The sequence below is a fragment of the Podarcis bocagei genome, assembly GCF_964188305.1.
Source record: "Podarcis bocagei genome assembly, chromosome: 2".
In the NCBI taxonomy this organism is placed as follows: Eukaryota; Metazoa; Chordata; class Lepidosauria; order Squamata; family Lacertidae; genus Podarcis; species Podarcis bocagei.
The window spans coordinates 95,921,153-95,934,856 of NC_138126.1; the positions used below are offsets into that span (position 1 = coordinate 95,921,153).

Here is a 13,704-nt window from a genome sequence, read left to right on the forward strand (position 1 = left end):
ACTTCACAGGGGGAGAATTGAGATCTGTATTTGTTGTCCCCCGCCCCAGCCTTCTGCGTCTGCATTGCAATATTTGCTCATGGTATTTTTTCTTTTTAATCAGCAATTAGCCTAATAAGCCACCTTTTCATTGCACGTTCGTAGATTAGCCACTTCAGAGAATACAAAACAAACATTATCCACACACACACACAATGTCTGGGGGGCGGGGGTAAACAAATGAGTAAAGTGAGTCCTCCAACCTCTGGGTTTTTGCCTTTACTTATCACTGCTTGACATTTTTTGGCTCGTCTTTAGCATTTCAAGACATCGGTTTTAACACAGTTCATTCTTTCTTTAGAAGTGAAATATTCTGAAGGATGAATGGGAAATATGAATACGAACCCTTGGGTCACTCAGATCACACAGGGAGGTTATGATGTAGTAGGACCATTTCATACATGGCACATAAGCTATGTCCTGCATGTGTGTTGTGTTCTGCTCCCAAGCCTTCTAGCTTTGCAATCAGAAAACCTATTGGGTTTTCAATGGGTTGAAATCAAACATTAACTTGATTTCAGTACAGTACTAACTTCTCTTTGTGTAGCTTTGTGGTTGGTGTGTATGTGGAATATGGCTTTTTGTCAAATTTGCTCACTGTTCCTTCTGGATGTATATTTGCCAGGCTGGGGGAGGGGAAGATAGTGCAGATGTTATGTGGTAGAAGGAAAAGGAACATGTATTGGAGTGTCTCAGCTATTTTGGGGCAATGAGGGAAGAAGTAGAATTGGCCTGGGGATCCTGGGAGCTAGGCAGAATGGGAAAGTCCCATCACTTACTGTTGGAAAAAAACTGCACAGAACTATCCACTGTCCTTAGCACATACTGGTACAGTGATAACTCGGGTTAAGAACTTAATTCGTTCTGGAGGTCCATTCTTAACCTGAAACTGTTTTTAACCTGAGATACCACTTTAGCTAATGGGGCCTCCCACTGCCACTGTGCAATTTCTGTACTCATCCTGAAGCACAGTTCTTAACCCGAGGTACTATTTCTGGGTTAGCGGAGTCTGTAACCTGAAGCGTCTGTAACCTGAAGCAACTGTAACCCAAGGTACCACTGTACTGTTCAAACCTCCGTAGGGATACAAAAGAGTTTGTTTTCATAAGGTCGTGTGTGTGTGTGTGTGTGTGTGTCTAATGATAACAAATTGTGCACTCAGTAACTGCATCCAGTAATTAATAGATGTGATCTCAGACATGAAAATATTTGAACTTTCTGCTCACAATGTAAGCTTTGGGTAGCGAAGACAAAAGCTTGGGCCAGTGTGGTGTAGTGGTTAAGAGCAGTAGTCTCGTAATCTGGGGAACCAGGTTCGTGTCTCCGCTCCTCCACATGCAGCTGCTGGGTAACCTTGGGCTAGTCACACTTCTTTGAAGTCTCTCAGCCCCACTCACCTCACAGAGTGTTTGTTGTGGGGGAGGAAGGGAAAGGATAATGTTAGCTGCTTTGAGACTCCTTAAAGGGAGTGAAAGGCGGAATATCAAATCCAAACTCTTCTTCTTCTTCAATGCAACTGTATTAATGCAGCCAATGGACAATGAATCTGGGTATTCATGGCTGCTAACTATGGCAATGACCACTGGCTTCCATGGCTTTACAAGGGAATTAGATAAATTCATGGATGAAAAGTTAATCATGGGCAGGGCCAGTCCCATCATTAGGCAAAGTGAGGGAACCACCTCAGGTAACAGATGATAGAAGCCCCCGGCTGTTTCTTTCCTAGGCTCTGGGGCCATTCACCTCTGTTGGAGGACAGAACTGCACATTATTATTATTTCTTAGGGGCCAGATTCAACTAACCTGGTGCACTAGCAAAATGATTTGCAATGACTCCCTTACAGAGCTACAATTCCCAGCACCCTTAACACACTACTGTTCCCAAGATTCTTTATTTGGGGGGAGGGGAGTGCTTCAAATGTATGGTTGTATGCAGCCCTACTTACCATTATATAACCTGGCTGCTTGCCATACAATTTTCAAAGCAATGCTATTTTCAAATACTATTATTTGCTTATTTGCAGGTGGTGGTATACTTACTACCTGTCTTAAAAAAATATAGCTCTGTATTTTTAAAAACCCCAAACAAACCATGAACCCATATTTTTCCCCCTTTGATATGAGGACATGTTGCAGCACCATGCTAGAAATGGTAAGGGTGTGGGGAAAATCAAACCTTGATCCAATAAGAAATATTTGCTTCAGAATGAAATTACAGCGATAAAGCCTATTAAAAACATTCCTGGATAATTAATTGGACAAATTTAAATGTATAAAACTCCTGTAGTTCTCATTACGAGAGATGCATTATTATGCACAGCAAAATCCCTAAAGCAGAAACAAATATGTTCATTTGCAACATCCGTACCCCAGGAGATATCAGCCGTCAGGCATTTTACAGCAAGGCTGGATCATGTAACCTGTCTGAGCTCACACCTGTCTGAGGGATTTGGTCAGTCGACAAGCAACTCAGGACATACAAACACACACCCTGGTTTACTTTTGTCTCTCTCACATGCACCACCTGCCTGTATCCTGCTTCCTGGTCTAGAGGATGTACGTACTCTATTGAAATGATTGCAACCTGGTACATGTAATGAAGAGCCACGTGCAGTAGTCTCAAAGCATCACTGCAGGGCACAGTCAGAAACCATCATTACTAGGCATATTTTAACAAGGCAGCACACGATAAGAGAATGGCACAAAGTCAACCTTTCCTCACGCATTACTATCTAGCAAATGTTACTAAGCATTTTACCAGCACCATTATATTTTATGGCATGTTCTTTCAGGGAGTTGCCCCTTATCGTCCCACAACATAATGGGCATCCCTTAAATTATTATTCTTTTGCATTAATTTATAGACCACTTAATGCCGAAATGGGCTTCCAAGTGGTTTACAAGTATAAAAACCAATGACTTCAGCATTAAAATATAAACATCCACAATCAAAAGACATAATAAAACAACCCAAATACAATTCTAAGATATAGAAGGGAAAATCAACAAAGCACTGTGGCAACTGCTCTGTTAGTGCAAGCTTTTCCTCTTGCCAAACAAAATGTTCCCCCTCTCCGCCTCTCACACACAGTTCCGAGGGTTCTCTCTGGTTTTTTTGTGGGGGGGATCATGGGGGCATGTGGAGGGAGGAGAAGGGAAAGCCCTGTTGCACCAGCAAGGGCCCTTGTGCTGACTTTATCAGAACTTGCTAGTTGAATCCCACCCTAAATGTGATTTAGGTAAAGATAAAGGGACCCCTGACCATTAGGTCCAGTCATGGATGACTCGGGTTGCGGCGCTCATGTAGCTTTATTGGCCAAGGGAGCCGGCGTACAGCTTCCGGGTCATGTGGCCAGCATGACTAAGCCGCTTCTGGCGAACCAGAGCAGCACACAGAAACGCCGTTTACCTTCCCGTCGGAGCGGTACCTATTTATCTACTTGCACTTTGTGCTTTCAAACTGCTAGGTTGGCAGGAGCAGGGACTGAGCAACAGGAACTCACCCTGTCGCGGGGATTCGAATCGCCGACCTTCTGATTGGCAAGCCCTAGGCTCTGTGGTTTAACCCATAGTGATATCTGCTTATTGTGATTTAAAAACACAATAAAAGCAATTCCATCAAAACAACACAGCATTAAAACAGGAGACTCTGGTAGATAGGTCAAGGCAATGTCTATGTAAACAGCTGGGTCCTCAACCAATATAAGCAGGGCCTCTTTTTTTGCTTTTTCCAGCAAGGAGTGCAGTCCATAACACCAGTGCTATTGGTGAAAAAGCCTGGCCTCAAAGCAGGACTTGGCAACATGTGGACTGAGGGTGACATTCAGCCCTCAGGCCTAATCACTTCCCCAAAGGAAGGACTGGTAACCATATTGACATGTTGCTTGTAAGGATCTAGCGGTGCTTGGCATATTACAAACTAAGACGGGTCCTTGCCCTTAAAAGGTATGCATGAGGATGACAAGCCAAGTATATTTGGTAGGGCACAGGCATCTTTGTAGACACATGTGGGATTGCCCTGTAATTCAGTGTGTCAGCCTGTTAAAGGAGCAGAGCAATTTTATTTTTTTTAAGTGGCAGCTCTGTTAACTGGTGCTGCACACGGTGCCCCTGTACTCTCACATTCAGCCCACAGGGTGCTCACTCCCTCGGTGCTGTCTGGGGATTCTCCAGACTCCACTCAGAGGTGTGCTGAGAGGCGTTGTGAATTATGAGAGTAATTAGGTACAAGGGAACATAAGAGAAAAAGAGAAGCCAAGATTCAACAGGCAACAATGATGTAGCATTAATTATCCACAGCGATTTGTTGTTTAAAAGTTGAACGTGTATTTCCAAATCATAACCAATGGGTCCAGATTTTCATAACCCCAAAGCTCATGCTCTCTCTGCTGTGATGAGAATGAATCAGCTTAGTGGAGAAGATCCTTTGCATACCTAAGACCTGCACAACCGATGACCCACCAGCAACCATGGAGTATGGCCTGGTAGTTTATTTATGTTTTTAAGACATTTATATACTGTTTAATCACTAGCATTCCTAAGTGGTGCACATAAATAAACCATACAGATAATAAAACAGTAGAAATACATCATAAAACCAAACATAAACTCATACACTTCCCTAAAATGCCTACTGGAATAAAAAAAAAAAATCTTTGTCATGTACCTGATGTTTGGCAAGGAGGATGCCTATCTAATCACAATTGGGAGGCAGTTCCACAGGCTTGGGGCCATAACACTGAATGCAGTGTTTTACAATAATTCTACAATATCACTAAAAATGATACGTTTAAATATATTACAATTCACCCACCCATACACCTGTTTTTATTATATGAAAAATATGTGTACAAATCATACTTACTGGATGTCCACAAACTGAGACTGGATTTTCATTGGATGCAAAACTATTATTTTAAAAATGGCCAGACTAAAATTTCTATCATGCTGGCTGGGGCTGATGAGAGTTATAGTCCAGAACATCTGGAGGGCAACAGGTTGAGGATGGCTGGTGTAAAAAAAACACCCCTATCTCAAGCCTACAAGTGAGCACATGACTTTGGTGTCCACATTCCGCATATTGTTGTGCCATGTCATCTTAACCCATGAAGCCACACAACCCAGGCAATGAATGTACTATGCTGAGTATGTGGCTTCCCTCTGAAAATTCTCTGTGGAAAACTATTCTCCTACATCTGAGATTGTGACTAATTGGTTGCTCTCGTTAAGGCAACTGAATTATTATACCTTTCTTGCAGAACAGTATATTATGATTAAAGGAGCTGATCAAAGGTGTGGGTTCCCTCAATATTCACCTTCATTATCTTAATATCTCTGTGAAATAGACCACTAATGATCTATATTGCCATAAAATTCCAGGCATGGTGCATGTGGGTCAATGATTTCGATTGTGCCCCCACTAGAGAATTCAGGGGTGAATTGACAGAATCTGGAAAAAGTCAAATCCTTTGCTTTTGAAGGCTAGGACTAGATAGATATTCAAATAATGATATGCAATGGTATGACTTTGCCAGAAGTACACAGTTCCCATCTTGCCAAATGCCCAGCAGGCGCAGCTATCTTTCATCCTTGAAAGATAGTTTGACTTGCCAGGTGCACCTGCCAAAATTGCCGCTGTTGGAGGGCATCGTTTCTGCTGGGGAAAGTATTTCCTTCAGGGCCCAGAGTGGGCATGTGAGATACAAGCACATGCAAAATACAGAGAAGAAAAAGTGTTAAGTTTCAAAATGGGCTTTAATAGACCTGACTAGACAGCAAAGAAGCCTGAGGCTCAAGAAAGACCTAGCACCGTGAAGCTCTTCACACAGCTTTCTGCTGGCTTTGCAGCTGGCAGGACAGGCACACACCCCTGGGTGACTTCAAATGCTGCCACTGTCAAAGGCACCTATTGAATGAATGGGCTCTTGACACAGTTCTCTGTGGCTCCTGAAGCATCATTTAGAACTGTTTTAAACATTTAAAAGATAGAATCCACCCAAGACCTTTGAATAGGAACTAGACATTCAGTGTTGTTCATTTGCTCTGTATTTTACAATTTCATAATTTCTGTGTTTTAAAGTCATTCCATTGTTTTTACCCATGTTGCTGTAACCCATACTGCAACCCAAGTTACTGTGACCGTACATCACTATGAGTTTTATGAGCTGGTGGTATGTAAATGCCTGTGGTTGTCTAACTGCCATGTGAACAAATCAGTAAAGACCAGGCACCATCTAATCACGGCGGAAGTTTTTTTTTTGCAATCCGATCAGGATTAATGCTGAATAAAGAGCTCTGAAAGAACCGCTAGTAAGGCTGTTCATATGTGATACTCTGTGCTTGTTACAGCCTCTGCACATTTAAACACACACAGCGGGCACATATTAGCTCTTGTAGATGACACTAATAGTAACAACTGACCCTACAATAGGCTTCCCCTGCCAAGCTTGACACCTACGTGGTCATCACTCAATAGAGGTGACAGAGCCAGCAGAATTAAGAGCTTCTTTATAGAGCAGAGTGGCAACTGAGAAAGATAGCAAAACTAATCTGATAGGGAGTAGATTCATCTTGGAGAGTTAGAGGAAGCTGAGGTGGCTGAAACAAAAGCTTTCCATCAGAGGAGTTTCATTTCCAGGCGGCTCTCCTGAGGGCTTGTAACACAGGAAGGAGTCAGCCATGCAGAGTTAGGTAGATAAGTGAGCAACAAGGAACCTCAACACGACAACAGAGGTGTTACTCAAATGCAGCAAAGTGCCAAAAAGAGTCTGCTGGTATTTGAACTAGCAATGGCAGAATGACCCCAGGAGGTAAGCAGCAAATCTCTAGCAAACTCTTTTGTATTATATAGATATAACTGTACTAGGAAGCAGAAGAAACTAGACCAGCTGCAGTTTTCGGCTTCAGTTCTATACCCACTGATGTAGGGGAAAGCTCCACTGAAATCAGTGGGACTTACTTCTGAGGAGAGACATCTGGGATCAAGCCATGTTGCTGATGAAGTTGAAACGTAACAGGCTGAAAATGTGAATTTTCCCAGTTTGCAAATAACTTGATTGTATTGTGAATCATGCTTCCCTGCCCTGAAATTCTGGTCCTGTTCAGAATTAAAGTTGAGGCACATTATGAGCTTCTGTGCCAATTCTGAACTCAGTTGGTCTGCATTCAACAGACCTGTCCCCAAGGCTGGTAAGCTACAGTTAGCACAGGCTCAGGAATCTGTTGTTTTAACCTCTTATCTGGATGCTTCCAGATTGGAGGTTTATTGTAACATTGATACTGCTCACGCTGAGTTTTCCAAGCTGTCCACGGCCGACTTGATCATGGAAGAGAGAAGGGCTTCCTAGCCAGTCTCAGCTCTTGGACATGATGGTATTGGGGAGAGGTACTTTTTCAAGCAGCTGGGCCCCAAGCCGTTTAGGGCTTTGTATACTTAACACCTTGAATTGGGCATGGTGAGAAATAGGCAACCAATGTAATGGCCTCGGGAGCCATGTTATGTGCTCCCAAGGTGACAATATAATTGTCTGCACTATGGTCTTTTACTCCAGCTGCAGTCTCCAAACTGTCTTCATGGGTAGCCCCACGTAGGATGCATTGCAATAGACAAGTATTAAATGAAGTAAAAATGACCCATTATACATCTGCAGTTACCACTGCAGTGTTTGTGTGTATGCATTTTGTCATTTGTGTGGTGATGTTTCAGTGGGTGGTCCCTCTTGTCACATACCTACTTGCATTTGATCCTCACCTGAGCAAAATCTAGCTATTGTTTCTGGCAGCCCATACTGTACAAGCCTACTGCCACCATTTTGGCTGCAGGCAGAAGGCACCTTGGAATTTCAAGAATGCAGTTGAGAGGAGCTATTTTCTCAAAGTCTCAACACACCTGAGGGGTTTCTTTAGAGACTGTAATTGCAGCACATACATCAGGACTTTTTGAAAAATAGTAGTAATATAGAGGTTTTTGGTCAACAGCTCTATGCTACACTTTAAAAAAACCAAACCCTCACACAAATGGAAATGAATGTGTCCCCCACGCCCCACCCAACATCAAAAGAAAAGATAAGTCACAGTTTTTTTCTATAGTAAAACATGCTAACTAGGGGCTGGTAACATTTGCTCTTGTGCTCTACCAGTGACAACTTTTGTTACAAGGTGTACACATATGGAAATAGTTGTGTGCATGCCCAGAATGAGGAAAAAATAGTGAATGACTGAGGGGAGGAGCTAGAAAATGCAGTGCAGAAACATTCTGTTAAGGTCTGCCCTCTGGTGTGGACAGAAAGCAGTGGAATGCTGGGAACTGACATTTTTGTGGAAAGCACGGAGTTAAGCAACTGCTAAGACAGTTTCAATAGGAGCTCTCCATCACAAGGTCCTTTCAAGTGAAAATATAAATCTGAATTTTGGAGCACTACCAATGAGTTTCTAGATGCGGTCTTGTGGATACCCTGTACTTGGAGAACAGGTACACAGGAATCTGCCCTATCCAGAGTCTGGCCATTGGTTCATCTAACTCAATATTTTATACACTGACTGGCAGAAGCTCTTCAGAGTTACGGAAAGGGGTGTCTCTCAGCCCTACCTGGAGATGAAGAGAATTGAACCTGGAAACTTCTGCCTGCAAAGCAGATGCTCTGTCACTGAGCTGCAAGTGGTGAACTACATGCAATTATAATATGGCTACAATATTTGGCACTGTTTAAACAGTGCATAATAACACCTAGTTAGAAAGCTTTTCCAAAAACGATCTTTTACAAAACCTTAATCTGGAGGCAAATTTCATTTGGCATGTTTTCTTTTAACACAGCAAAACAAGACATTCTAATCGGACAGCAGCTTTATTTATTATTTAATTAGTGACACTGTAATCATATTATATCCTGTTAATTAGATTGTACTGTACATCAGCAACGAAGCCCACATGGCTGTGCCCATTCTGTTTGTCTCAGGCTTTTGGCTTATGTCGGAAGCAAAATCCTTTCTGAAAGTATCAATGAGACAATCTGCTGTTGCTGCTGTTTGGTTACGTTGCTGGAGGGGGGGAGGCGTTGTAGGTGTTGACCTATATTCATAAACATTACAAAGTTGGCTCAGTTCACAAGTAGAACTCTTTATTTGCTGGTTGTTGGTGTGTGTGTTTTTTTACTCCATTCCTCCCATGAAATTCATCTGTCTTCCACCTGGATTTATATATGCCACAGACAAAATAAAGCCCCTAGCACCTGTAGTGTATGGATGGCTGCTGCTGCTGCTTGTTGGCACAAGTTTGCTTTTTTTTTAAAAAAAAAGTTGCTAGAGCCAGGAAAATTCTTATCTTTGATTGCCAGTACTTTTTGTGTGAGAAGCAAAAGGTTAAGTTTAAATCTCACTGCTGAAATACTTCGCATGCATATAAATCCTGCCTGCCCTAGAAAACAGTATGTTCTAAATATAAAACTCTGGTATTTGTTTTGCTTTGTTCTGGGCTTCTCTTTCTATTGCTTTCTCAAGCAATGTGGTCTCCCTCCAGTGGCAAAAACAGATCTAATTATATTCCCATTCCCGTGAACCAAAGACACTGTCAGGCTGATACACAACAGCTAAAAATAGAGCTATTATGTATTGAAGATGGGGGAAGCGTTCTCCCTTGCTTCGCCCTCAGCATCCTGTTACACCGGTTATCACTTGCTGTACTCAATACTCACCATACAAAGATCTGAGACCGCTTTCTCTCCATGCCAGAGCAAATGTCCCTTAAAACAGGGGATCAAAACACCAGCAGAGATTTCAGGTACTAGAATTCAGACCAGAACTGGAACAGAAAGCTATTATAATAGATGGGAGAACACCACCTGGTGCTTTCCTTGCTTAAAGCAACAGCAGCACTGTCACAATCAGTGAGCTGATGGCACCCACAGAAAGGGGGGCTTTCTCTCCCCACTTAAACCTCAGTGCAATAGTTGCTGGTGAATGTTGGAAAGGAGCTATGCTGTTGACATCACTGGCTCACTTTCCAAAGAAAGGACACGGTCAAGCAGAGAAGAAAAAGAGAAGTGTCCTATGGCACCTTAAAGGCGAACAAATTTATTGTGGCATAAGCTTTTGTGGACTACAATCCAGTTCATCAGATGCATAAATCATTTGTTGGTTTTTAAGGAGCCACGTGACTTTTTATTCTTTTTGCAACACCACAAACTAACCAAAGCAACCCCTCTAGAAAAAAGGGACTGCTGTCCTTTTAAACAAGGGACAAGTAGTGATTAAATGTGTGAAAAGTATACAGAACAGCAATGCCTTTGTACCTTAACTTCAATTATGGTTTGCTTGCTGAAGAAAAAGACTGGGATTTCTTTCCCATATAGTACCACAAGGCTCATCAAGAAGGTGCATTTATTGAGCATTCATCCTGATTTGCTTACATGGTGGTTAAATTGTATCTGCTTTTTATTGAGCAGTTCTTCAAAGGAAGGTTATACAAGAAAGAACATTCACCCTGATTTGCTTGTGGGGTAATGGCACGTCTTCCTGTTAAGTCATTTGTCCACCCCATACTTTTCAATAAATTTCCACATCATTTTCCAAAACACGAAAAGGTCTGATTTCTTTAAAAGTGGATTTGTGTGCTAGGGTGTAAGAACCCTTTAATCTGCTTTAATTGTGCAAACCTAAAGTTGTTATGTTATGTGCCTGAGTCCCTCCTGCAAAATACTGGCAGTCCAGGGGTGCCCAGGGCAAGCAACTGCTTTTGTATGTTAAGCCCACAGCACTAAAACAAGGTGTCCAATCAAAACCCTTTACACCAGGCATGGCCAAACTCAGCCCTCCAGATGTTTTGGGACTACAAATCCCATTATTCCTGACCACTGATCCTGTTAGCTAGGGATCATGGGAGTTGTAGTCCCAAAACATCTGTAGGGTTGAGTTTGACCATGTCTGCTTTACACAGTGAGGCTCCCAAACCAGGTGTTTCTGCTGTGGCCATTAAGAGATCTAGAGAAGGGGCTGATGTTCTTCCATCCTGAGAAACTCAGGCACTCTGATTGCTCCTCTTCCTTTGCTACCTCCTGTGTAAAGGACCCCAAGCCCTGCTCACCAGAGAGAGTGGGCTCTGGGGTGAAACATGCAGAGCATTCCCATCTGTGAAGCTCTTGAACAGAAACTACAAAACCCGTTTCTGAGGCCCATATTCATAGAATTGTAGAACTGTAGCGTTTGAAGGGACCCTGAGGATTATCTAGTTTAATGCTCTGCAATGTAGGAATATGCAACTGTCCCATATGGGGACAGAACTTGCAACCTTGGCTTTATCAGCACCACACTCTAACCAACTCAGCTATCCAGCATTGGAAAGGCTCTCTTTCTGTTATTTGTATACATGCAATCCAAAATTTGGCTGGTTACTTCAATCATTTGAGATGCAGCGACACTTTCTTTAATAGCTTCCCTACTCTCCTGTTTCTCAGGCATATGATCTAAGAGCATCCCAAGTTCCCTTGCTTAGCAACTCATTTTTGGACCTGTCACAAGGTTCTCAAAGCCTTCCTTTCTACCTTTCAGGTTCTGCCTTTTATCATGCTCCTGTTTTTCAGTCCATTCCCTCCTTCCTACATCTGGTCTCTACTGTATCTGTTAGCTTCACTACTTTGACGCAGAGTTGGTGTTTGCTTGTGGGCTTCTCGTAGGCATCTGATTGGCTACTGAGGGAACAGGACGCTGGACTAGATGGGCCTTTGATCTAATCCAGCAAGGCTCTATGTATGCTCTTAGGACCAGTAAAACAAACCAACCTGAGCAATTGGCTGGCGAGTAAATATTGACACAGTAATATGCAAGTCAGTTCAATGTGTTTGTTTCTTATGGCAGTAGCAAAGAGTGCATACACCAGTTATAATTCTGCAAATCTTCTATATGACATCACTGCTCCAGTGCTAGATCACATGGAGACCATCATGATCACTGCTGCTCTGAGAACTGCTTGTGTGATTTGCTGTCTGCTTCCTCCTGAACCCCGTGTTTTCTATTCACAGATACTTGCAGTTCTAAAGCCTGGCCAAAAGGATAAGTTTGGCCATGCACTTTAATTGGGAAGGTAGGGCTGAAAGCTCCCTGGAAAAAGTTGCAGGGCAAAGGGTGTGTACTCCTAAATGATATGTGGTTGGGTGTTGAGGAAGTTGGAGGGACTGTCACTGCTATCATCCTGTGATGCAAAGAAAAAGTGAAGCAGCCACATTTCTATTTATACACTGCTCTTCCTCTCACAGAGTACAGAATGGTGCACAAAATGATAAAATACAATAGAGCAATAATAATGAAAAATATCTATTATAACAACGCAACTAAATAACAGGCAAGACATGAAGCATGGTATCAGCAGTATGACCATAATCTGTATAGTATTTGTACCTGAAACTTGCATGAATAGATGTGTCATTGGTTGCAACCTAATACTTAACAGTGTGGAGGCTAGCCATATTTTCCACAGATGAGGTGCTGCCACTGAGAAGGCCCTACCTCTTATCACCAACATCCACACGACTTAATATTTTACTATGGTCAAATTGACAATTTGCCTGGTTAACTGACTGATATACCAATTTTACTTTTAGGATCCTCAGCTCTCAGCCTCCTTACCTGCTGAGTATCTCTGCAAATGAATTCTCCCACGTCAATCCTTTGCGAGATCCTTTTCAGTCAACTTGGTCCTTCACAGATGCTGCATTGTTGGCAGCTTTCTGTGAGATCTTAGAATGTTTGTGAGAAACGAAGCCCAGCCGAAGCCCGGGGGTGGAGTGATGCAGGCAACAAGCAACTGCTTTAGCCCATTTTATACTGATTTTATCGTTTAAAGCTGGACACTCAATAATGCAGATTTTTCTTTTTTGCCTTTGCAACTTGGGAGTCACCATCTTGTTTTGACGTAGGTGTCCATTTTTGTGTACCGCTTGTGTGTTTAAAAGATTGTTTGTTCATACTTACGGGTCAAGTGAGGAATGGAACCAAATTTATGTTATTGAGACTTTGCTGCTTATTAATTAATATGAAGCAAAAGGGCTTCTGGCAATAATTTACATCCCACTTAACAAGTTTAGGTTCTTGATGCAAAAGCAGCTAGGAGTTTGAACCTATGGATGCAACTTGAGAAATCCACGCATTTCTATAAAACAGGGAGACACAGCATGATCTGATGCACTTCCACAAGGCTAGATTTACACACTGGATCTAATAAATTTCCAACAGAATTCTCCTTACATGCTTGCCTGGGTCATACAGAATCCATAGCATAGGGTGCATTCCATTGCAGGTGCATTTCCCTCCCTTCCTTACAATTGTTACTAAACATGCCAAGCAATTCACAGTGATGTATTGGTGTGCGGGGACGTGTGTGTGTGTGCGCGCGCGCGCACACACACACACACACACACATGCACAGCCTGTCTGGCACTGGCACATCCTGCATTGGCAAGCTCAGTTTGTTTTTGTTTTACTAGCTGTTCTTGCAGCCCTCTGGGGATCTCAGATGGGAGTTAGTTTCCTTTCTCAGCAATGGTAGGTTTTGAAATTAGATTTGTCTGGTGTCAGGCTGTGATCCTGATCTTTCTATTGGGGTGCGAGGGCACATTTAACTAGCCACTAAACTGTAAGGGATAGGAACTCTTGTAAACAACAGACTATGGGGAAAAA

At 42.5% G+C, this 13,704-nt stretch overlaps 1 protein-coding gene across 5 annotated transcripts in view; it reads left to right on the forward strand.

Annotated features, from left to right (window-relative positions):
* Positions 1 to 13,704, forward strand: part of TNRC6C (trinucleotide repeat containing adaptor 6C) — a 432,408-nt gene that overhangs the window by 287,189 nt on the left and 131,515 nt on the right. The gene's annotated exons all lie outside the window — the stretch shown is intronic.